The sequence below is a fragment of the Zalophus californianus genome, chromosome 6 (genome assembly GCF_009762305.2).
Source record: "Zalophus californianus isolate mZalCal1 chromosome 6, mZalCal1.pri.v2, whole genome shotgun sequence".
Lineage (NCBI taxonomy): Eukaryota > Metazoa > Chordata > Mammalia > Carnivora > Otariidae > Zalophus > Zalophus californianus.
The window spans coordinates 43,685,213-43,709,291 of NC_045600.1; the positions used below are offsets into that span (position 1 = coordinate 43,685,213).

The 24,079-nt window shown below is 38.1% G+C and overlaps 1 protein-coding gene across 10 annotated transcripts in view; it reads right to left on the minus strand.

The window, feature by feature from the left end:
• Positions 1-24,079, minus strand: part of FBXO34 (F-box protein 34) — a 78,447-nt gene that overhangs the window by 16,118 nt on the left and 38,250 nt on the right. For 5 of the 10 annotated variants that reach the window (XM_027568886.2, XM_027568885.2, XM_027568887.2 and 2 more), the window contains exon 2: positions 19,960-20,076. The exons of 4 other annotated variants lie outside the window; for them this stretch is intronic. The gene's annotated coding sequence lies outside the window, so the exon portion shown is untranslated. Of the gene's footprint in view, positions 1-19,959; positions 20,077-23,100; positions 23,128-24,079 lie in introns of all 10 variants that reach the window. One more of the 10 variants, XM_027568882.2, reaches the window with a different exon arrangement.

Here is a 24,079-nt window from a genome sequence, read left to right on the forward strand (position 1 = left end):
CAAGGAACACTGTAAAGTCTCCCCATGATTCTTTACTATATTAAACACAGCTGTCTGGGGTCATGTTTACATAGATTTTTTAAAAAATATCAAACCAACATCAGTGCTAAAATATTTCTGATAAACAGACTCTTATACACCCAAACTAGAAAGAAAAGAACACCAAGAAGTTTAAAAAACTTTCATCTTTAAGGGCACTAAAAACATAAACTATGTCCTATTATCATGTTTTGGTTATTTTGGTGTAACCGCTATACATACATTAATTTTAAAGCCACAATGTGTCATTAATTACTTCAACAGAAAAATCCTAACTTCCCTGGTTCTAAATTAATTATAAAGTATGCAGAATTCACACCCAGAACCTTTAGGCACTTCAATTATTAACAAACCAAACCACAAAGAAGAACCTAAGATCAGATTTCATTGCTGGGTTAATAGGTGGCAAAACTATACATACCAAACAGCAAAGACAAATATAGTAAGAATTAGAAATGATACAAAACTTTCCCCCCAAATTTCTAGTAATAAGCCCATTCCTCTCTTTCCTACTGCCAATCTTATAGAAACAGACTATTAGTACAAATAACTGATCGTAATTCACAAACTTGGAATCTGTGACTCAAGGGTCCAACTCTTCCTTGTCAGCCTCAAAGCAGAATTCTGTTCCCTAGGCAAGATGGTCTTATAAGCTAACAAACAGTAGCCCACTGGAAAAAGAAAACAAGTATCTTCCCTAAACATACCAGCACCTGAGCTAGCAGGAATGCTTTGTATCTGTTCCTCAGATCATTTGCATCTTGGGTCCTTTGTACCAGCTGCTCCTTCTTTCCTTTCTCCCCGATCTCTGTATGCCTATCCCACTATGGTCCTCATACCACCAACAAACCTATAACCTTCAGTGTTTTTGTATTGCAGTCTGTAACCACTGTGTGGAAAAGAAGATAAAAGCTCAGAAACTGAAACTTGCGCTTCCTTTTGGCTGGAACCACCATCTTCCAGTAATTCACCAAAATGACCAACACAAAGGGAAAGAGGAGAGGTACCCACTATATGTTCTCTAGGCCTTTTAGAAAACATGGAGTTGTTCCTTTGGCCACATACATGTGAATCTGTAAGAAAGGTGATATTGTGGACATCAGGGAATGGGCACTGTTCAAAAAGGAATGCCCCACAAATGTTACCATGGCAAAACTGGAAGAGTCTACAATGTTACTCAGCATGCTGTTGGCATTGTTGTAAACAAACAAGTTAAGGGCAAGATTCTTGCCAAGAGAATTAATGTACACATTGAGCATATTAAACACTCAAAGGGCCGAGATTGCTTCCTGAAGCATGTGAAGGAAAATATCAGAAAAAGAAGGAAGCCAAAGAGAAAGGTACTTGGGTTCAACTGAAGTGCCAGCCTGCCCCACCCAGAGAAGCACACTTTGTGAGGACCAATGGAAAGGAGCCCGAACTGCTGGAACCCATTCCCTATGAATTCATGGCATGATAAATGTAAAGAAAATAAAAGACCTCAAGACTGTTAAAAAAAAAAAAAAAAGGAAAGAAAGAAACTGAAACTTGCTCAAAATCAAGTAGTGATGTAGCCATAACTTCAAAGGTCAACATTTTCTGATACGTTACAAACCCAAAACACTACATTTTAAGTTATAAAAGATTCAAATAAAGAGGTACACCAAGTTTTCCCTATGAAACCACTCTGTAATATGTCTTATTTCAGGAACTGACACTCAGTCCCATCTAATTTTGAACACTTCCCTCCAACTTTTAGAAAGCAAAGTAAAAGACAATCTGAGAAAGAACTTTGTATCCAAAAAGCCTTCTACAGTCATTAGCAGACAACTAAACATTTTCCAGAGGCAAACCAGAAGCTAACCTGTATTAACTGGAATCTAATGGAGAGGTGACAGTGCTAAACCCAAGTTCATGCATAAACAGACCCTTTAAATCAGTTCATTCAGTGTTTCCTATAACAATGCCCTCCAGGAGAATAACATTAACTATAATTCTTATTTCTGAGTGAAATGTACAGCTGAGAAAAATATTAAATACCCAAGGATAATCAAATAGGATGTTCTTCAGTTTCTGAATTCAATTGGAAAATAATTATTTAACACCTACAGATATGCTCCAATGTGCTTGAAACCCTGTTTTAATGAAAGCCAGTGTGTGAACAAAGGTTTCAACAGCAGCCCAAAGGAGAGAAGTAGAGAAGATGAGTTACCACAGTATCTTTAAAATATGACAAACACAAAAGAATTTGTAGAATGTCAGCATTTATACTGTAATCAATTTAGTTTTTCAAACTTTATTCAAAATAGTGTCAAAATAATATTAAAATAGTATTTATGTTATGTATTTATTTTCTCTTTATAGTTGCATAAGACCTAGAAGCATACAGGGTTTACTAGTAACTACATAACAATGCAATGTAAAAATTTTTTAATTTTATCTATTATATTAAAAGACTTCAATAAATTTCTTCCTTTGGATGGGATTCACAATATTATTCAAATTTTCAAAATACTGTTCCAGACCAGAAATTATTCAGTGCAAAAGAGAATAAGAGTAGCACAGGAAAAACTATTAATATATTTATGAGTGTATACCACAAAAAGTTGATTAAAACTACACAGAAGGTAAAGATCTCTAAACCCACCCTCATTCAAATCTGCAACACCAACACTGCACTCAAATTGCAACTACTGGGGCACCTGGCTGGCTCAGTCAGTAGAGCATACAATTCTTTTTTTTTTTTTTTTAAGATTTTATTTATTTGCCAGAGAGAGCGAGCACACAAGCAGGGGAAGCATCAGGCAGAGGGAGAAGCAGACTCCCCATTGAGCAAGGAGCCAGATGCGGGACTCCATCCCAGGACCCTGGTAACAGACTGAGCCACCTAGGCAACCCGAGCATGCAATTCTTGATCTCAGGGTCATGAGTTCAAGTCACACATACTTAATTAAAAAAAAAAAAGAAAAGAAATTGCAACTATCTTGTGGGGTCTAAAGGGATCAGGCCTTTCTTATCCCTGAGAATTTTCACCAATCCTTAGTTGAATTTTCTTCCATTTCACAAGTATAAAATAATTTCCAGTCTCTAATTTGAACATTCAAGCAATCATTTCTCCTTCTATTCAAATCTCAGTTTGGGAGCTAAGATACTAACTAGATCTTTCATTCACTCACTTATTATTTACTGAGCATCTACTATGTACCAGGCACTCGTCCAAAGACCGGGGATACAGTAGTGAACAAAATATAAAAATACTCATCCTCATTAAATAAACATTCTAGCTGGAAGATAGACTAATAAAACATATGTACATAAAAGGTCTTTATGGAAAGAAAAGGAAGTACTGAGCGTATGTATCATATATAAATAATATATTTAATGCATAAGATTTCAGAAAGCTATTTTACAGTCAACCATATCATGAAATGAAAAAAAATTCTTAATCAGTAGAACTCATTAGAAAGAATATGAGTGCCCATTTACATGACAAATCTAGAAATAGGATAAGATCATCAGGATAATAGACAGAAACAAAATGGCACATTAAGCAAGGTCTTTTTTGGAACTGAATCTGATCCTGGTGTGTGCTCAAACCATTCCTGAAATAGTCTAGATCTGAAACAAATTTTAGAAGATTTATGGAGAGACACACGCACAAAACAACTTCAAAGAGATTTTGAGACAATATAAGGGAAAGGATCAACACCTGGGAATCACATTAAAAATCAAGAGATTATTCTTTAGGTCACTCACTGTTAGCATAAAAGTACAGTATTTCCTAAGTTTTAAACACTAAAACTAAATTTGATGGAAAGAGAAGACTGATTTCATAGCTATCTGATGCAACTCAGCTCTAAATTTCTTGCATGATTACAGGAAACACACAAATCAAAACTACAGATAAATGCCTTCTACAGGTTCTCATGTGGGAAGATGGCAAGGAGAAACATGAGTAGAGGAACAAAAAACAGGCAAATCAAACAGGAAAAGCATTATCTTTGAACTTAACATGAAAATAAAGGCTAGCCACAAGGTAAAGAAAAAGCAGTACTAAAATTAACATTTTTTCCTAGCATAGCCCCAGGAAAAAAGGAAATAGGAAAGGCTCAAAGAGGCAAATTTTATCAGAAAAATTAAATTATTGTGAAATTTTCTTTTTGGTCTTAAACAAAGATGTAAAACCCAAAATGCCTTTTCTAAAACAAAGTTGCACAAATATTTTAATTCTATCCCACTATTCCATTTCTACCCACATCCCACAAATCCAGTAACAGAAAATTCAGTGACTCTCCAAAATAATATTGAATAGAATTCTAGTTAAAATTTTAGAAAGGGAGTGATTGAAAGGCATCAAGAAATATAAAACTTGGTTTTAAAATCATCCCATCTTGTTATTTCATGCTCAAAACAAAAATAAAGAAAGTGTAATGTTTATTTGGTTTCCTGAACAGAACCCTCCTTACTGTGGGAATTATAAATCAAAGAACCATGAGATGACCACCTAGCCAATGTCAGGACCAGAACACCCACTTTTATCACTCAACTCTTGAGCTGACAAGGTTCCAAAGGCTGGCTTATACTAACATTAGTGTCGATTTATTAAGTCATAATGGGGATCAAAATTCCAATTTCAGAAACTGGAGTACCTGAGTCCTCCATTCATATTTGTCTCCTCTTCTGGTACCAATATTATTAAACCAGAAGATTTGGGTTACACGTGAAAAAAGCAAAGAAAGAAAAAACCTAAGGAATAATTCAACCAAGCTATGATGAATCCTGATGTACAGTTTTTGACCCACAACTGATTATACTCCGTTAAGAACCAAAGAACTTGGGACGCCTGGGTGGCTCAGTTAGGCGTCTGCCTTCAGCTCAGGTCATGATCCCAGGGTCCTGGGATGGAGTCCTGCATCGGGCTCCCTGCTCGGCAGGGAGTCTGCTTCTCCCTCTGCCTGCCGCACCCCCTGCTTGTGCTCTGTTAGGCAGTCTCCCTCTGACAAATAAATACAGTGGTAAAAAAAAAAAAAAAAAGAACCAAAGGACTTGCTCAATACAAGAAAATTCAGCATCTCCACCCCTTCCTAAAGGCAGAACAAGCATAGCTTAAAATTTTTTTAAGCTCCTCCTTAAAGCTTAATCAACTTCGGTTTATTATATACTTTCTTCAGTGATATAGCCAAATGGATTTGAACTTCCTAGGTACTCACACACTCTTCTGAGCTTGAGCTAATTCCCTTAATTGTTCTAAATCTCTCCAGCTGCTCACTTAACTAGACCATGTTCCTTCAATTTTTTTTAAGATTTATTTATTTATTTATGGGGGGGGGGCAAGAGAGGGGGCAGGAGAGGCAGCGGAGAGGGAGAAAGAGAATCTCAAGCAGACTCCCCCTGAGCAGAGCCCAACGGGGCTGACATCATGACCTGAGCCAAAACCAAGAGTCGGACACTTAACCAACTGAGCCATCCAGGCACCCCTAGATCATGTTCCTTCTAAAGATGCCTGACTACATCCAGCTCTCCCAAATTTTGAGTCTTCACATCTCAAAGCTGAACAGTATACTCACTTTAAAGTGAAGAACATACTGAAGCATTCATTCCTGCAGCAAATGTTACTCCATGAAATTAATTTTAAACATTTCTAAGGTTAAGAATGGGAAGAGAATATTAGAGAAAAATTCAAAAGAGGCATCAATTTTAGAAATAAAGTGTTTAAAGACATTTTGCACAAATCTCCATCAGCCCTTTCCTGGGCCTCCAGGCAATGATTCTCTATAGTTTTCAGGGCAAATTCTCTTCCCCACCCCTCCAGAAACTTCTAATTAAGTACAATCAGTTCCACTATATGGGACTGACTGATATACTGGGGAACAATTTTAATAAAATGTGAATTTTGTGTTTGCTTTTGTTAGAAACACTGTACATTCAAAACTGCACTCAGCAGGCACCTGGGTGGCTCAGTTAGGCATCTGACTTCAGCACAGGTCATGATCTGAGGTCCTGGGATCAAGTCCCACACTGGGCTCCCTGCTCATTGGAGAGTCTGCTTCTCCCTCTCCCTCTGCCCCTCCCCTCACTCGTGCTTGGTCTTTCTCTCAAATAAGTAAATAAAATCTTAAAGAAAAACTGCACTCAGCTTATACAGAAATATAAAAAACACAAGCACAAATCTCAAACATCTTTTAAAAAAAAATTTTTTTTTAATACATGTCAAGCCTACACACCACCCATACTGTTTTTCTGGAAATTTTAAAATACTTTGCAGCAACACATGAGTTCACTGGGATGTCCCAGGGCTCCTCAGACAGACTGGAAACTGGCTAAGTGCTCCATCCAAGTCTAATGGCTCTAAATACAACCTACATGCTGCCCTAAAGTGGCCAGCCCAAACCTCTGTCTAGGACTCCAGGTCTGTATACTAACTATTCCAAATCTCCACCTGGATGTCTAATAAGCATCTCAAACTCAACATGTCCAAAATCAAAACCCTGATTCCCTATGCACGTTCCACCACCACCCTCCCACAATCTTCCCGTTTTTTAGTAAACAGCAACCCTACTTTTCCAACTTCCAAAGCCAAAATACTTGAGTCAGCCTTGACCGCATTTTTCTCTCCCAAACCACATCAGGAATTCTCATTGGCTCTACGTTCAAAATATACTCAGACTCCAACTACAGCTGACCCTTGAACAATGAGGGGGACTGGGGGGGCACAGACACCCCCCTATCCCTATGCAGTAAAAAATCCAAGTATGACTTCTGATTCCCCCAAAACTTAACAGCCTACTGTTGACCAGAAGCCTTATCAATAACATAAACAGCTGTTTAACAAATATTTTGTGTATGTATTACATACTGTATTTTTACAATAAAGCTAGAGAAAAGAAAATCGTAAGGAAAATACAGTACTGTACTATAAAAAATGCGCATATAAGTAGACCCATGCAGTTCAAACCCCTGTTTCTCAAGGGTCAACTTGTACCATCCACCATTTCCGCTACCACTCTGTTCTAAGCCACCATGGTTTCTCACCTGCATTAGTTCTCTCAATTCTACTCTTGCTTTCCATACGGTCTACTCTCAAACTCAGCAGCCAGTGTAATCCCATAAGGAAAAAGGAAAATTCCATCCTTTTCTTCTGTATACCACACCCTTGTTAAAAAGAAAACCACAGGCCCAAAATGGCATCACTTGGGCCAGGCGAAGTCACCAAATGAGGACTTAATACCTAAGCTAACTGCAGTATCAACCTCCCCCAGAAATGCAGTCTTAACCAGGTGAGTCAGGAATTTTCTGATCAGCAGAAATGAGGTAATCTGTCACAAGGGCCCACTCCATCCCCCAAAGGAAGATGGAGTAATCAGCATAATCAGACCTCCTGCCCTTCCCTTTAAGGGAAGGGGATTCTAGCCCATAACCTTCCTGCCCCACCCTTCTTCCTATAAGACCTTCCATTTTGTACACATCCTTGAAGCTCTCCTTTACTTGCTAGGTGGGATGCTGCAGATTCATGAATCACTTAAGAAAGCCAATCAGATCTTCAAATTTATTTGGATGAATTTTGTTTTTTAACACCCAGATATTTACTGGATCACTGGCTGTTGCCATCTCTCTGTTCAAATCTCATCTTCTCAGAGAGGCACCCCTTGACTATCCACATAAAGGAGTACTAGTTCCCACATTCCCTACTCCCTTTATCCTTTCTTTACATTCTCTACAACAATTGCTCCCTCCCTCCTGACATGTATCCATGTTGGCGCATCTTCCTCTGATTGAACATCAGTTCAAGGAGAAGACTTTTGTTCACTGCTCTTTGAGGCGCAGAATATTGTAGACAATATTTGTTGAATAAAAATTATACCAACTGTTTCAGGAGGCCTTCGCTGTTCTAAATGTCAAAATGCCCCTGAGTTTGTATTATTGGGAGTTTTTCTATCCTGAATCTCAAATTCTCCTGTTTTCCTGATAATAATTAAACTTACGCTTTTTTAGGGGCACCTGACTGGCTCAGTCAGTAGAGCATGTGACTCGATCTCAGGGTCACGAGGTCGAGCCCCATGATGGTCGTAGAGGTTACTTTTTTAAAAATGCCCTTTTTGTCATTATTATCCATATTATTTGGCTAGTCCAAAATGGATTTTTTAAAAGATTTTATTCCTAAGGAATCTTTACACCCCATGTGGAGCTCAAACTCACAACCCCAAGATCAAGAGTCGCATGCTATACCAACTGAACCAGTCAGGCTCCCTTGAATAGATCATATTTTGATTTTCCTAACTCTTTAATTCTATTCACAAACTAAAAGATTAGATAGCCCTCTATATTTTATTAGCTACCTGAAAATTTGGTTTTATTTTTTGACATCCTCCAAAAATCATGGTAGATGTTTCAGGTGACAAATCTCAAATCCTGAATTTGATTTGAGATCAATTCTTTTTCACTCTCCACCAACCCTCTCCCCAGAACTTAGCTTTAAATACAGATTTAAACACATTTAAGGAAAATCTCTGAGATTTAGGTCCCAAACAACCTTGTTCCATAGCAAGATCTAACACAAGGCAATTCAAAATCTAACCACATACTTAAACCAAAGATTACGTGTGACCCTTGCCCACACAATTGGGCCAAATCTAAAATTCACTTTTCACCTTTGCCTCATTTAATTCCCTAGTCCCCCTGACCTTCTCCACCAGTTGTCTTCAACACGTATGGCGTGGGGGTGAGGGATGAATTAATGAGCCTTAATAGGAAACTACTTGATTATTCTCAGGCAGAAAGTAAAGCCCATCTAGATTTGTTTTGGAGTCTTTATAATGTGACAGAACCTCAAATGGGGATTTTACCTCCTCTACAAACTATTTCATCTGTGACTTGTGTATGCTGAAGATGTTTAGACACACCTTGAGCAGGCCTGTTGTCTAATCTACAAAAAGATATTTGGATTGTCTTCCGTCCTTCTGAAAAGCAATGGACCAGCATCCTGCCCCACTTCAAAAATGAGTTGGCTCCTTGTTACTATGGTGATGAGCACCCTGTGAACAGAGATAATTTGCCACTTGCTTAAAATTCAAAGCATTTTGTAGCTTTGTTTTTTATCAGGAACAAGGTGGGAGGAGCAGCAGAACCAATTATGGAGTATATTTATAAACACTTAAAGGAGTGTGTTTCTTGATTCTGAATAACAAGATTTTAAATTGTTTAGTTTAGGGGCGCCTGGGTGGCTCAGTTGGTTAAGCATCTGCCTTCGGCTCAGGTCATGATCCCAAGGTCCTGGGATCGAGCCCCGCATCCAGCTCCTAGCTCTTCATGTAGCCCACTTCTCCCTCTCCTCCCCGCATGTACTCTACTCTCTGTCTCTCCTTCTCTCTCTCTCAAATAAAATCTTTAAAATAAATAAATAGATAGTTTGCAAGAAAAAATGACTAAGAGGACTAAAGAAAATAAACATGTTGGACTATATTCTAACATGTACAGCTCTACACCATTGCTGAACTTGTCGCTACAGATTTTCCAGAACGAAGGTTCTTAGATTGGTTTTTCAGATTGGTCACACATACACAAAACACATTATTTTCTCACCTGCATTAATCTCCTACTAGCCTTCTGCCAATGTGTTTTGTTTATGTGTGACCAACCATCAGCCTGGGAGGGAAGAAAAATCCACTCAAGTAACCAGGTATCAACCAAGTAGTGCAAGCCCAAGGCTCCTCAAACATTAACAGTTTGAAGGAAAGATACCATATCGCAATAAATTCTTACAAGGAAATAATGTTCAGCACCTATTCCTGATTTTCAAAAAAATTCTTACCAAACTAGGGATACAGGAAAACTTGACCTTAATAAAAGGAAACTAACAGGGACACCTGCTTCTCCCTCTGCCTCACGCTCCCCCTGCTCTCCCTCTGACAAATAAACAAAATCTTAAAAAAAAAAAAAAGGAAACTAACAAATTTATAGAATAGCATGCCCAAGAGCAAAATATTAAAAACATTCCCATCCCATAGCCAGGAATAAAACAAAGATGCCAGCCATCACATTACCAAAAAACAAGCACTAAAATATTCAAAGGGAAGAGATAAAAATCTCTTATTATTTGCAAACTACAGGTTATGGGGCTTTCCTGTTAAAAATAAAATTAAAAATTACCGGTCTAACAGTTCAAAAACTTACCAGATAAAAGATCAAAATATAAAATCAAACAAAAAAACACTAAACAAAGAATTATCACATGACCCAGCAACTCTATTCCTAGTGATATATCTCCAAAGAACTGAAAACAAGATACTCAAAGAGTTGTACACAAAATTTTATAGCAGCACTATTTAAAATAGGTGAAAAAGTGAAAGGTGAAAACAAACCAGATGTCCATCAGTGGATGAATGGATAAACAAACTGTGGTATATACATACAATGGATTAATGAAGTAATGATACAAGTACTTGTGAAGAGCGAGATGGGGACACCTGGGTGGCTCAGTCAGTTAAGCGTCCAATTCTTGATTTTGGCTCAGGTCATGATTTCAGGGTCGTGAGATCAAGCCCCATGCTGGGCTCTGCATTCAGCGGCGAGTCTGCTTGAGATTCTCTCTCTCCCTCTGCCTCTCCCCCCAAGAGAAAGCAAGATGGAGTCACTTCTGTCAAGCAACGACACAAGCAGTTAAGGGTATTGAAGCTATGAGTTATCACCAAAACCAGTACCAATTAACAACACCCTAGAACTGATAACGAGCAGAAGCAGAGGAGATGGACAGGGCCCAAGACTGATTAAAGCCCTTTAAAAAGAGAATTTTTGCAGCAAACTGTCAGACTCTTCAGGCATTGACCCTTCTACATCTGATCATTTAAAAAAGGCAGTTGCCACCAAAGGCTCTGCCTGACTGATCTCCAAACAGAACTGAGATCATTCACTCCTTGAACATAGTAAGCAGTAAGTGCGCAGAGCTGACCCAGACAGGACAGAGGCCTTATCTCAACTGCATACTCACAGACTGACTGCTCAGACTGACTTCTCATTTGGATCGTGAACTTCCTAGCCCTGTGTTATCTTGTTTGTTGTGTGACTCGTGTTCTGCTTTGTGTGCCCTGTGAGAAGCCAAGTTAATCATGTGATGAAATGTCATTGAGTTTGGAATCCTGAACCTGCTTTATTATTACATTAACCTTGCTTTATGAATGAATAAAGCTGACATTGTGGAAAGACACAACTTCTGAGTGTGCCTTCATAGCATGTTCATGACAGTACTACAACATGGATGAACTTTGAAAACATTATATCAAGTGAAACAAGCCAGACACAAAAGGTCCCGTATTTTATGATCCATCTGTAGGAAATGTCCAGAATAGGCAAACCTATAGAGACAGAAAGTGGATTAATGGTTGCCTAGGGCCTGTTGGAGAGTGGGAGTGTGTGAGGCGGGGTGGGGAGTGACGGGTATGAAGTTTCTTCTGGCAGGTGATGAAAATGAGGTGATGGTTGCACAACTTCGTCACTATACTAAACACCAGTGAACTGTATACTCTTAAAAGGTGAATCTTATGGCATGTAATTTATATCTAAATTTAAAAAGAGAACAGTCAATAAGATTTGTAGTGGGAAAAATAAAACTTCCAAAACATACATAAAAACCAGAGTAATCAAAACAGTATGGCAAGAGAGCAGAAATAGATAAATAGTTCAAGAAAACAACATCCTAAATGATTAAAGCAGGATGTCCGAATAAACTGAGAAAACTGGATATTTGAGTGAAAGGTAGATGCCTACTTCATCATAAAAACTTAAAAGTGCCAGACTGAGTAAAATGTAAAATCCAAGGGCGCCTGGGTGGTTCAGTCAGTTAAGTGTCCAACTCTTGATCTCAGCTCAGGTCTCCATCTCAGGGTTGTGAGTTCAAGCCCGGTGTGGAGCCTACTTTAAAAAATAAATAAATAAAGTAAAATCCAATTCTGTCAAATATGAATGATTTTAAAATCTTAGTGGGACATAACTCCTCCTTCCTTAAACAAAATATACAAAATACTGACATATCTGACTAGATACAAATTCTAAATATCTATTTGGGGAAAAGACACCATAAAGTTAAAAGATAAGCAAAAGACTGGGAAAACAGTATTTGCAATATATACAAAGGATTAATTTCCATGATATTAAAAACTTCACCCAATCCAATGGAAAGGGAGCAGGAGAAAGGGGACAGTATTTTAGTATAATACTACTGATGTAAAACAAAAACTGAAAAGACTATGTGTAGTTTGCAAATATACAGAAAAATACATTAATATCAAGCAAACTGGTCAGTTGGGAAGAGAGTTAGGGACATTTTTTTTAAATGTATTTTCAATGTTTGGATTCCTGACCACAGTATATATATTAATTTTAAAATACCAAAAACAATTTAAGAAGGAAAAAAGTCTGAGAGGCAAACTTTAAGTAGCTGAGGCACACTAAAGGATTTTTAAGGGGAAGTAGCATGGTTGGTTCAGTATTTTTGACAGATACCTGGAGTAGCTTTATAGAGAATGGATAGAAGAGGCACCAGTTTAGAATCAGATTTGATTCATTTCATTCAACAATGGAGCTAAGCATTGGGACCAGTTAGAAATGTCACAAGTTGGGGTGCCTGGGTGGCTCAGTCGTTAAGCATGTGCCTTCGGCTCAGGTCACGATCCCAGGGTTCTGGGATAGAGCCCTGCATTGGGCTCCCTGCTCAGCGGGAAGCCTGCTTCTCCCTCTCCCGCTCCCCGTGCTTGTGTTCCCTCTTTCGCTGTGTCTCTCTGTCAAATAAATAAATAAAATCTTAAAAAAAAAAAAGAAGTGTCACAAGTTGTCTCTCCAAAAGGTCATATATACCCACTTTGGGCAATGGTGCAAAGGAAAAAAAGGAAAACACCTATTCTTTTGTTCTAGTAGGGGGAGAAATGAGGGATGTATGTAAAACCTTTGCCATTTTAAGACATCTGTGGATCATATCCTTCTGATATTCCTTGCATTACAAGAGGACCAGGTATTCCTGGTAAGTATAACCCCTATTTTGACAACTCACTGAAGAAAAAAAGCAAAAACCCAGTATCAGCCTTGCTCTTACAAGTAAAACTGTCTTATTTTCAAGATTCTTTGACTTTGGAAAGTCCAAGTCCTAAAAATCTCTAGAAGAAGAAATTTCAAAGCCATCGTTAGTCATTTTCTGTCCTTTTAAAAATTCTTTGGTTTTGTCAAAAGATGAATAAAAAGAGGACACAATATTAACAGCCCAAAAGAAAAACATTTTAGTGAATCATTAAAGATATTTTTAATTATGATTTAATCTGCATTGGTTTCTTTTTAGACATGTTCCCATTTTATCACAGCCATCTGCTATTTCAACAGCAAGCCAGTTTTAACAAGTTTTAATAAAGACCATGACAGTATATAAAAAATTTTTAAACTTTCTCACCTTAAAACTTACTTAAATGTCCCCTAAGCGAAAGGAGGCAGAAAAAAGAAACTGCTGATAAATTTGGTGAACAGTTCACCCTACCATTTGGCTTAGGACATTTCAAAATCTGAGGGGTGTGGCAGCAGTGCCTGGTTATACCAGCACCCTACAGCTCTCTGCTTTACCATCTAGGGCAGAGCAAAGGAGCTCTTCGGAGGCTGCTGGTCAGCAGGCAATCACAGTCACCTTGACAAAGCCAACTGCCTGAGTGAGCTTTTCTTAAACTTACCACAGTGCTACCATAATTCTCCCCAAACCAGGAAGACAAGGTCCCTCATTTATAGATTTCCTATTTCACATGCATGATGTGGGCAACACCAAGGCAAATGCAAGTCTTGTTTCTGAGGAAAAGAGTACAGTAAGCATGATAGTCACAGGACCTAGATATCTCAAGACAGTCCCAATTTCACAGTATTCTATTGTTTTCACTTGAGATGATTTTGTTAAATATGTGATTCGAGATGATTTAATAATGAGACTCGTCAAAGTTTTTTTAAGTGAATAAAGTTCAAAACACAGAAAAAAACCTTTTCAGGCTCTCCATAGAATTTTGGTCCTGAGCATATATCATTATGGAAAAAAACCTAGCCGAATCCTCCCAACCAATCCTGAAAAAGGGAAGCATTTCTTCCCAGGCAGGACATCACCAGAAATTACAAATAATTTTTAAAAATCCAACCAAACAAAAAGAAAAAGTCGTTATAGCACATACAAAGAGTCTGACCTGGATGTATAAACCAAAAACAAAAACCTTCTAATTAAAACACAAAAGATGGTGAGGAAAGGAGAGACTAGAAAAAGGAATAAACAGTGGTTGCTAGAAGCCCTTTTTGCAGAAATGTTTATTTTTTTTTTAAGATTTTATTTATTTGAGAGAGTGAGCAAGAGAGAGAGCAAGTGAGCACAAGCGGGGTGGAGGGGCAGGGAGAGAGAGAAGCAGGGAGCCCAACGCAGGACTGGATCCCAGGACCCTGGAATCATGACTTGAGCCAAAGGCAGACGCTTAACCGACTAAGCCACCCAGGTGCCCCAGAAATATTAAATTTAATTTAGCAACTAGATATTGCTGTACACTTGTATCCTGTTAGATATTTATTCTTTTTAGCCATAGCTAAAACCTTTTGGGTATCTTAAATGCCAGAGTGGGAGTGGCCCACATCCTCTTTCTGAGAGATCACAGGCAATTGTTTTTATTTGAGCTGCTACCCTGGTATCCTATGACCTTCCTACTCTGACCTTCTCCAGAGGTAACCATCAACAGACAAGGGAGGATCTTAATGGACTATGAAGTGGTCTGGTATGAAATCAAAGGAAAGGAGTGTCCAACCAACCCAATCACATCAAATCTAATGAGGGGAAAGGGCACTGAATTTGAGCAGAAGAGGTTATAAGTAAAGGCAAAGCCTTAAGATTAGAAGACTCACTAGATGATGCAGCAATCAATGCCTGCTTCAGAGTGGATGAGGTGACCAGGTCACCAGATCCAGCCATTGAAGGACAACTGGAATTGCCTAGACCTAAGACAATTAACTACTATTATCCCAATTCTCAAACCAAACTATGTGACCTGAAATTGCATTATGTGTCTCCTTACGTCCCCGCACATCCATATAAAAACCTAACAGCAGGTCATCTGATTAAATACCTACTTATAGTTACTTCTCTTTATGAAAAGGAAAAATATTCTAAAATCAGTAGAATTATTTCCTGACTACATTTATAGGACTTCCAAACCAGCAAGGGCAGGTTGGCTAAGCCTATTCAGGACCCCCTTAAATTGCTAAGGTTATTTACCTATTTATGTCAAGAATTATATCCCAGACTTCTGGGTAATACCAGATGGTAGACTAAACACACAGCTATTTGTTGATCCTTCCCCAAACACCAAGGTTTTTTTGTTTTTTTTTTTTTTTAAGACAAACCCAAAGGGACAATGAGAACTAGAGATTACAGCCACAAATTTTGGAAAGCTGAAATATAAATGGCTAAAAGGTAAAGGACTCAAAGACCCAAGAAAACTGAATCCTAAGGTAAGCATCAGGAAACACTTCCCCAAAAGGATAAGCATAGATAAAATGGGAAGGGTTAACAGAAAATCTTTCTGAAATGAAATTCCCAGATCCAGTCTTTTAGACAGGCAAACAAATGCCCTTCCCTCACTCTTACAAAAGGCTGAAGATAATCCAGAGAGGGTTAAAACAAAGGGTTATATGGACTAAGGAATCACCAGATAAGATGAAAGCAGTTTAAGTTAACATATGTACTAGATCCCCATCCATGGTGTGTTGGTAAATATAAATGTTTAACAACTACCTCGGGGAAGTGGGGGTGGAGGGGAGGGGAGGAACAAGGGTAGTTATTTGTAATATTTTCTTTTTTTTTTTTTTTAAAGATTTTATTTATTTATTTGACAGAGAGAGACACAGAGAGAGGGGGAACACAAGCAAGGGGAGTGGGAGAGGGAGAAGCAGGCTTCCCGCGGGGCAGGGAGCCCGATGCGGGGCTCGATCCCAGGACCCTGGGATCATGACCTGAGCCGAAGGCAGACGCTTAACGACTGAGCCACCCAGGCGCCCCTATTTGTAATATTTTCTAAATTTTTATGGTATTAATACTCTTACCATGGCTGCTTCAAGCTAAAAAATGATATCGCTGTCCGCAGAGTTCAGAAGACATGCATGGTAACCCATTATTAAATAGTATTTCCACCATATAAATTAGATGTAAATAACATCAAGAGCTTCCTTAATAACAAAATGTAATAAAATAATTGGGGGTGGTAAATTTTTAGTATTGATTTGATTTTTAATGTAATATTTCATAAGTTTAATCTTTAGTAGTTGTTATATTTAGCAAATGGCTCACAAAGTTCTTAAAAGTTTAAGAATTGTCTCTATGTGCCAGTACCAGTCACCAACCCCAGCCCCCTCTATCAATACCCTTTCCCAAAAGGTTGATAGTCGGGCCTTCACTTTCAGGCAGGGGAGATTAGAAGAGACTTCTCAGGAGAATATTACCAATTAGTCTAGGAAAAATATAAAGATAATGAAAAATTCTCAAACAAAATTCGTTCAGGGGATGCCTGGGTAGCTCAGTCAGTTAAGCGTCATGATCCTTGGGTCCTGGGACTGAGTCCCACATTGGGCTCCCTGCTCAGCAGGGAGCCTGCTTCTCCCTCTGCCTGTCACTCCCCCTGCCTGCATGCTCTCTCTCTCTCTCTGACAAATAAATAAAATCTAAAAAAAAAACCCAAAAACTTAAAAAAAAATTCATTCAGCCAGATCCTCTTAGCATAAAAAAGATGAAACCGAAAAAGCAAGTTGGAAGGGAGAGCAGGATCAGCTTCACAGGCATGTGACCAAGGCAGTCACACAGTGCCTGGCACTTAGAAGAGCTCTGTGTTAGGTTTAATGCTCTGCTGCTGTTGTCTTGAAATTCTTCAATAAATGACCCACTGCCACTCTGTACTTGGCCCTGCAAATTACGGAGCTAGTCCTTACAGAAATTATGCAGACAGAAGAAAACTCTGGGGAGAAAGAGACCATGAATATTTTCAGAAACATAAAAGAAATCATCGCAAACATGAAGAACGGTAAGCTTAAAAAAAAAAAAAAAACTAAGTGAAAGTGAGCAAAAGCATGCCTTCTTGGTAATTAAAAAATGCGATAGCCAAAATGAAAAACTCATTAGAATAGCATAAGAAGATTGGAAGATCAATCCAGGAAGTCCAATATCTGAGTAACAAGAGTTCAAGAGAAAACTAAAAGAGGAAAAAAAGGAAAAAGGAGGGGAGAAAGTTGGGGTGCCTGGCTGGCTCAGCTGGAAGAGCATGCGATTCTTGATCTCAGGGTGATAAATTTGGGCCCTACACTGTGTGTAGAGATTAATTAAACGAACTAAAAAAAGGGGGGGGGGGAATCATCAACAAAATAGTTCCCAGATTGAAAGGGTTCATCAAGTACTCAGTACAATGGACGGAACCAAACTCACCCTAAGGTACCTTATTGTGCAATTTCCAACACTGAGAAACAAAGAAAAGAACCAATCACATAAATTATCAGGAACCTCATGTATCAGAATATATTCTGCCAAAATAAAAGCATAAACCAATAAACAGGAAAACAGGAGACCTAGAAAATAAGAAATCCAATACAAAGAGGCAAGAAGTAACCCCAAGAGGCTGGTGAAGGGAAGTTCCAGGATAAGAGCAGTGCATAAAAATAGTGGTAACCAGTCCAGACGGAAGCACATCTTTAAGAATATGGGAAACTAAGAAAATACCTGAACTGTCAGAACTTCCTGAAAAAAATATGGGTAAGATACAATCTGACCTACATTAGTGAGTAGTTTCAAGTTGAAAGTAAATAATAACAAAGAAAAATAAAAATTTCAGGGAAACCCAAGGTTGTATAGAAAAGTACAAGTGTTCAGCGATTACTCCATGGCTTAACTGTAAATAGCATGTTCAGTCTTTTTTTTTTTTAGATTTTATTTATTTGAGAGAGTGCATGTGCATGTGTGCATGAGCCAGGGGTTTGGGGGAGGGGGACAGGGCAGAGGGAGAGGGAGAAGCAGACTCCCTGCTGAGCAGGGAGCCCAATGAGGGACTCGATCCCAGGACCCTAAGATCATGACCCGAGCCAAAGGCAGACACTTAACAAACTGAGCCACCCAGGCGCACTGCATGTTCAGTCTTAACTGTGTAAACACTGAATATCAATTTAAGCAAAGCTATGAACAACTACACTAGGATTGGAGAAGAAAAAGTAAAAAGGGTACCTGGGGAAGTCAAGAAAGAACTAAACCCTGCCATAATGGGAAATCAAGAAATACTGACTAAAGCTGACCAATCAAGAAATCAGAATACAAACATGCTGTTAATAATGACAGTGTTCAGAACTTGCTACCTCAAAATATGGTGCCTTGGCATACTGACTATGTTAAACTGAAGAAATTTGAGAAACAGCAGGTGCAGGAAGGACTTTCTGATCTTCCCTTCTCTCCTGAAGCAGGTCCTAAGATCTTCATGTAAAGAGATGTCCTTCCTATACCCGGAGGAAAGGAACATCCTTTTCTGTGAAGATGGGAGGGATACAGAGAGAAATCGAAAGGAAATGGCTTTGCTAAGTTTCCTACAGTTTAATACCCTCAGTTTATAATCTTTATATGATGTTTCATTCTTCCATCAAATCTAGTATAAAAATACTCAGGCTTAACCATTTCTTTAGGTCTTCATTTCCTTATGAGGCCTCCCGTGTCACATAAACCTTTTATTAAATAAATTTGTATGCTTTTCTCTTGTTTTTTTTGTCAGTTCAATTTACAGGGTCAGTTCAATGTTTGTTTTTTGTCTTTTGTCAGTTCAGTTTACAGGGCCCCAGCTGGAGAACTTAGAAGGGTAGTAGGAAAAAAATTTTTCCTCCCCCACAAGAACACAGAGATAAATGCAAAAAGAATCAGCTCTAAGAAATTAAAATGTTTGCCTCCAGAGAGGGAGAAGTGGGAGATGAAGTGGAGGAGAACTGCTGCTTTTCAAAACACTTCTTATAGAGCTATTTAATCTTTATGCACATTTAAAACTTTGGTAAAAAGATACAAAATAAAAACATGAGAAAAACTAGCAGAAAATCTTCAGAATGTTTTAGTTCATGATTCTTCTTCCAGATTACAAGTTTTCTCAACAAGAAATTTTTCTCCTTCCATTTGTTCAAGTTTTTCCAAATTTTCTACAAAAATTTATTACTTGTATAATAAAAAGTTAAGCATCTTACTACTACTGTCTAATGATGTAAGAAAGATGTTAGGGTTTGGAACCAATGGCCAAGAAAGAATTCTCGAGATGTCTTTGATGCAAAAAGGTGGTTTTATTAAAGCATGGCGACAGGACCTGTGGGCAGGAAGAGCTGCACTGAGGTCATGAGGAGAGGCTGATTATATACTTTCAAGTTGGGAGGGGGTCAGGGATAGCTTAAGTCTCTAAGGAATTCTAGAAGCAAGGTTTCTAGGACCTTGAGGGGGCTAGCTGTTGTTAGGAAAAGGTCATTTATTGCTGTCTAATAAAACCTTAGTCATAAGACCCTTCAGATGTATATCAGTGGGTCATATGCTTGGGGGATGACTGCCAACATATATCTTGGGCGGGAGAGATAAAGAAAGTTTCCAGAGGAATTTTTATATGTTAAAGTAGACTTACAAGGATCCTGGGGGCTCAGGGTAAGATTAAGATTCTCTTTTGCCCTTAGCAAAGTATTAACATCAAGGCAGTTGAGTTCCTAGAGGAATGTCACTCTGCCTGTTTCAAGAATTCGTCAATGGGCTGTAAGTAGTACGGAAATTTAATTTTTCTTTTGCCTTTGTTTCCCACATCACCTAATATTCAAAATCATCTGTAATTCCAACTATTAGTTAGGGATATTGCTGTGTCATATGATACCCAATCTGGCCCAATTCAGGAAAAGGTGGTGGCTTACCTTTCAGAAGGTAGTTAGCTCAGCAGTTTATACCAAATGACTCAGTATCTCACACTGGGTTTCCCTCTGCAAGCCTACATTCTTTCCAAACAATATAAAGAGACTTTCCATTTAACTCTGTGAAAAATTCAAATAAACATAATTAACTATAGAATGTGCCTTTAAGGGGGCAACAAATTCAATTTCTTTCATACCTTTACTATTCCTGACACTAAATTAAAAGCTTTCAGTACACAGAAATTGTAATATACCATATGTTATTTGAGCACAACTGGAGAGCATTTGTTTTTATTCTGTCTTTATATAGCTCTCAGATCAGCTATTAGCTGTCAGCTGTCTATCTAGCTAGAAAAGTTATTTTGGTCAGAGTTTGCAAAACACAGTTCAGATAAATGTCACATCCTCTGTTCACCTTCACAATGGATGATGCTGATGGTCATGGTCATCATAGGATGTTTAAGAAGGAATTTGCTTAGCACAGAGAACTGAGCCAATCTGCAAACACATGTAGGCCAGCCAAGGCAGCTAGCTACACATGTTTTCACTTATTCCCTTAAGAGTGATTTGGTTTGTTTGGATTTGGTATAGAATCATTTCTGGATTTAAAGAAACTAAACAAGGTTTTACAGCTTGTTATGTTGGCAGGCAGGCGGCCATGAAGAAATCCTAATCTAAAAAAGATTCCTCTTGTGCTTAAAATTAAGGCAGGCTAGACATATATGAAGACATGTTCTACATTTCTCATCTTCATCTAATTATGGCAAAGATTATCTTATCTTCATTATTAATTAGTAAACCCTGGCATGCCAATGTGGTCTGTAGGATCATGAAGACTCCCCTCACACACACACGCCCCTAACACCAGTAAAATATCTGGCATAAAATACCAAATTTTTCTCAAACTGGCAACCAGAACAAGCCGCTACCAGAAGAATTTTTTTCCTCAAAGTCAAATTAAGTATTGCCAATGTACACAGAGAATATTCCAGATTAGTGGCTGTTAACCACTTTAATCTTATGATATTCAAAACTTCTTGTTCACACTAGAGTGCTTTAGGTAAATAATACTCATCTCTTCCAGCTTCTAGGTAGCTTGCAGACTTAGGGAAGTTCATCTGGTTTCTTGTCACCTCCATCTACCCCAGACCACTGTCCCCAAAAAAGCAGCTAGAGTTTTTTGTTATGTTTTTGAAACAGCCTGCTAGTTCCATCCTGAGTTTTCTCAAACTATTTCAGGCTCCTGACAATTTTGCCAGTGACTAAGTCTCCTCCGGGGAATAGCTGCTTCATTATCACTATTAAAAACAGTCACTCCTAATACTGACCGATAAGGATCTGGAAACTTATTGTGACTTCGAGAATGCAAATCCCACCCTACCCAATCAAAAAGATAAATGCATTTCAAATGGAATAACAGACTCACCACAGGACAGAACTCCAGCAGGCTTTGTGTTCCAATTAAACTACTGAGTTTTGTGCATATTCCTAATTTTTACTAATATGAAGAATTTGTTACCATTTCCTTCCTCATAACTAATACATACATACATTAAGAGCCAAACAAGCAAAATAAACAAGGCAAACAAAATACACACACACTCTCACACACAAAAACTCAACAGCAAATGTCCTAATACTAATGTTTTTAAGGTAATACAGCCTTCCAAGTCATCTTCTGTCTCAGAAATATTTTGTGCAGTACATGTGTTGTATGGGTAACTTTTGTTCTTGGCAAGTTAGTCCTCCTGGCTTGGAATATCAACAGCAGATAACCTCAAATAAGAGGTCTTTTCCTATATCCCTCAAATGGAACAACTACTTAGAAACTTAATTCTTGCAAAATGAATATCCAAAATAGAGATGATTATAAGTTTATTTCTATCGTCGCCATTTTGGTTCTATCTAGCTTCCTTGTGTTACTGAGAAATCATATAATCATAATCCATCATTCTGGAAACCTGAGTGATATAGAGATGACTCCCCCCTCTATGCATAGTTCCCCCATAAAGCAGAATCCAAAAGTTCTTTCACATCAACCACATCACTCCTGCAATCACTAAGGAGAACATGCAGTTCAAGGGTACTAAACCTTTTTTGTGCCATAAATTCCCTTGGCAGTATGTGAAAACTATAAACTTTTTTTTTTTTTAAGATTTTATTTATTTATTTAAGAGAGCAAGAGTGAGAGAGCACAAGCAGGGGGGGAGCAGCAGACGAAGAGAAGCAGGCTCCTCACTAAGCAGGAAGCCTGATGCGGGGCTCAATCCCAGGACCCTGGGATCATGACCTGAGTTGAAGGCAAGATGCTTAACCAACTGAGCCACCCAGCCACCTATAAACTTTGTTAAAGCAAAAACAAACACATACACACCAAGAAAGCCAATTACATTAAAATACAGTTATCAAAATATTTAAAAATTCATACAGTATAAAATACCTTTCTTTTGTAATGTATAAAATAACAAGCTCTAATGACACGTCTATTAACTACCATAATTTCCAAATTATGACCAACATAAATATTTTCAAGATATCTGCAACAGGGTGCCTGGGTGGCTCAGTTGGTTAAGCGACTGCCTTCGGCTCAGGTCATGATCCTGGAGTCCCGGGATCGAGTCCCACATCGGGCTCCCTGCTCAGTGGGGAGGCTGCTTCTCCCTCTGACCCTCTCCCCTCTCGTACTTTCTCTCTCTCTCAAATAAATAAATAAAATCTTTAAAAAAAAAAAAAGATATCTGCAACAACTGCAATATGATAAAAGTATCTGTGATTTCACAAAGTCACAGGGACTGCTTGTTAATTTGCTGTGGTTTAAAGGAAATGGTAAATTTCAGTTAGAGATTAGTAAAAACAAGAATCTAACATTTTTCTCATTCAAGTTCATGGACCCTGAAACTTTTAAAATGTAATCGTTTTGGAGCATTTAAAAAGGCATTTAGAGATCACCTGGTTCAACCTCTTCATTTTATTTTATTTTATTTTTTTAAAGGTTTTATTTATTTATTTGACAGAGAGAGAGAGAGAGAGAGAGAGCGAGCACAAGCAGGGGGAGCGGCAGGCAGATGGAGAGGGAGAAACAGGCTCTCCGCTGAGCAGGGAGCTCGATGTGGGGCTCAACATCTAGCAATACTTAGCACTTACCTCAAGCTTGCATCTCAGTTTCAGCATCTATAAAATGAAGATAATAATCCAAATATGGAAGAACCTTAAGGTGAAAATCAAATGTAAAAATCCATGTTAAAGTACTACAGCAGTACCTTTAAAGGTAAGGCTATTACCAATGAATTCCATAAGAAATCAAAGACAAGTTATTCTTGTTTCTTAGTATACCTGAAGCATCACTGAATTCTGATTTATTTAATACATTAAATATTTTATGCTACTAAGTGGATCTCCCAAAGGATAAAACTGATCCTAAAAATAAGCCACTTCAAATAGAAAATGATATGCTTAGAACAAAAAATTTTGGCTTTGGAGTCGCACTACTAGAAGCTATATGCCTGTAATTCTAGGTAAAACAGTTATTTTCTCTGATTCTCCATTTCTGAATCAGCAAAATAGGAATAAATGCTAACAACCATATGTGATTGCCATGAACGTCATTAAGTATGTCTTCTTCTCTTAAAGGGGCCAATGAGGAATAGAAGATTCTGTAAAGCTGTAAGCAAGCTTTTCTGACTTCTGAATTATGGATATTTGTTTTCTCCTCTTTCATCACTTCATACAGTTATTTAACATAGGATAAAGTATAGCAGCAATAATATCTTTCCTTAATGGTCAGTACAGAATCAGCAATCCAAAACAGAGCTATTCAAATAGCCAGCAATTTTTTCCATAGAAAATCATTGTTTAAAAATAAATTACACAGTACAGATAGTATTATTACTGTGCATTGAAAAAGGAAAAGGATTAAAACTAAAGACCATTCCCAAATTTCTAAACAGACTAGAGTAAACAAACGTTTGGAGGATAAGAGTCACCCAAAATAATTTAGACACGTATTTAAACATGCAAGTGAAAAAATAAATGCCAAGAGAGGCAAGGCCACTCAACTTCTTTCCACACATTTTGTTTTGCTTGCCTCCACAAAAAGAAATCAAAGTGGTCGACTGCAGACATG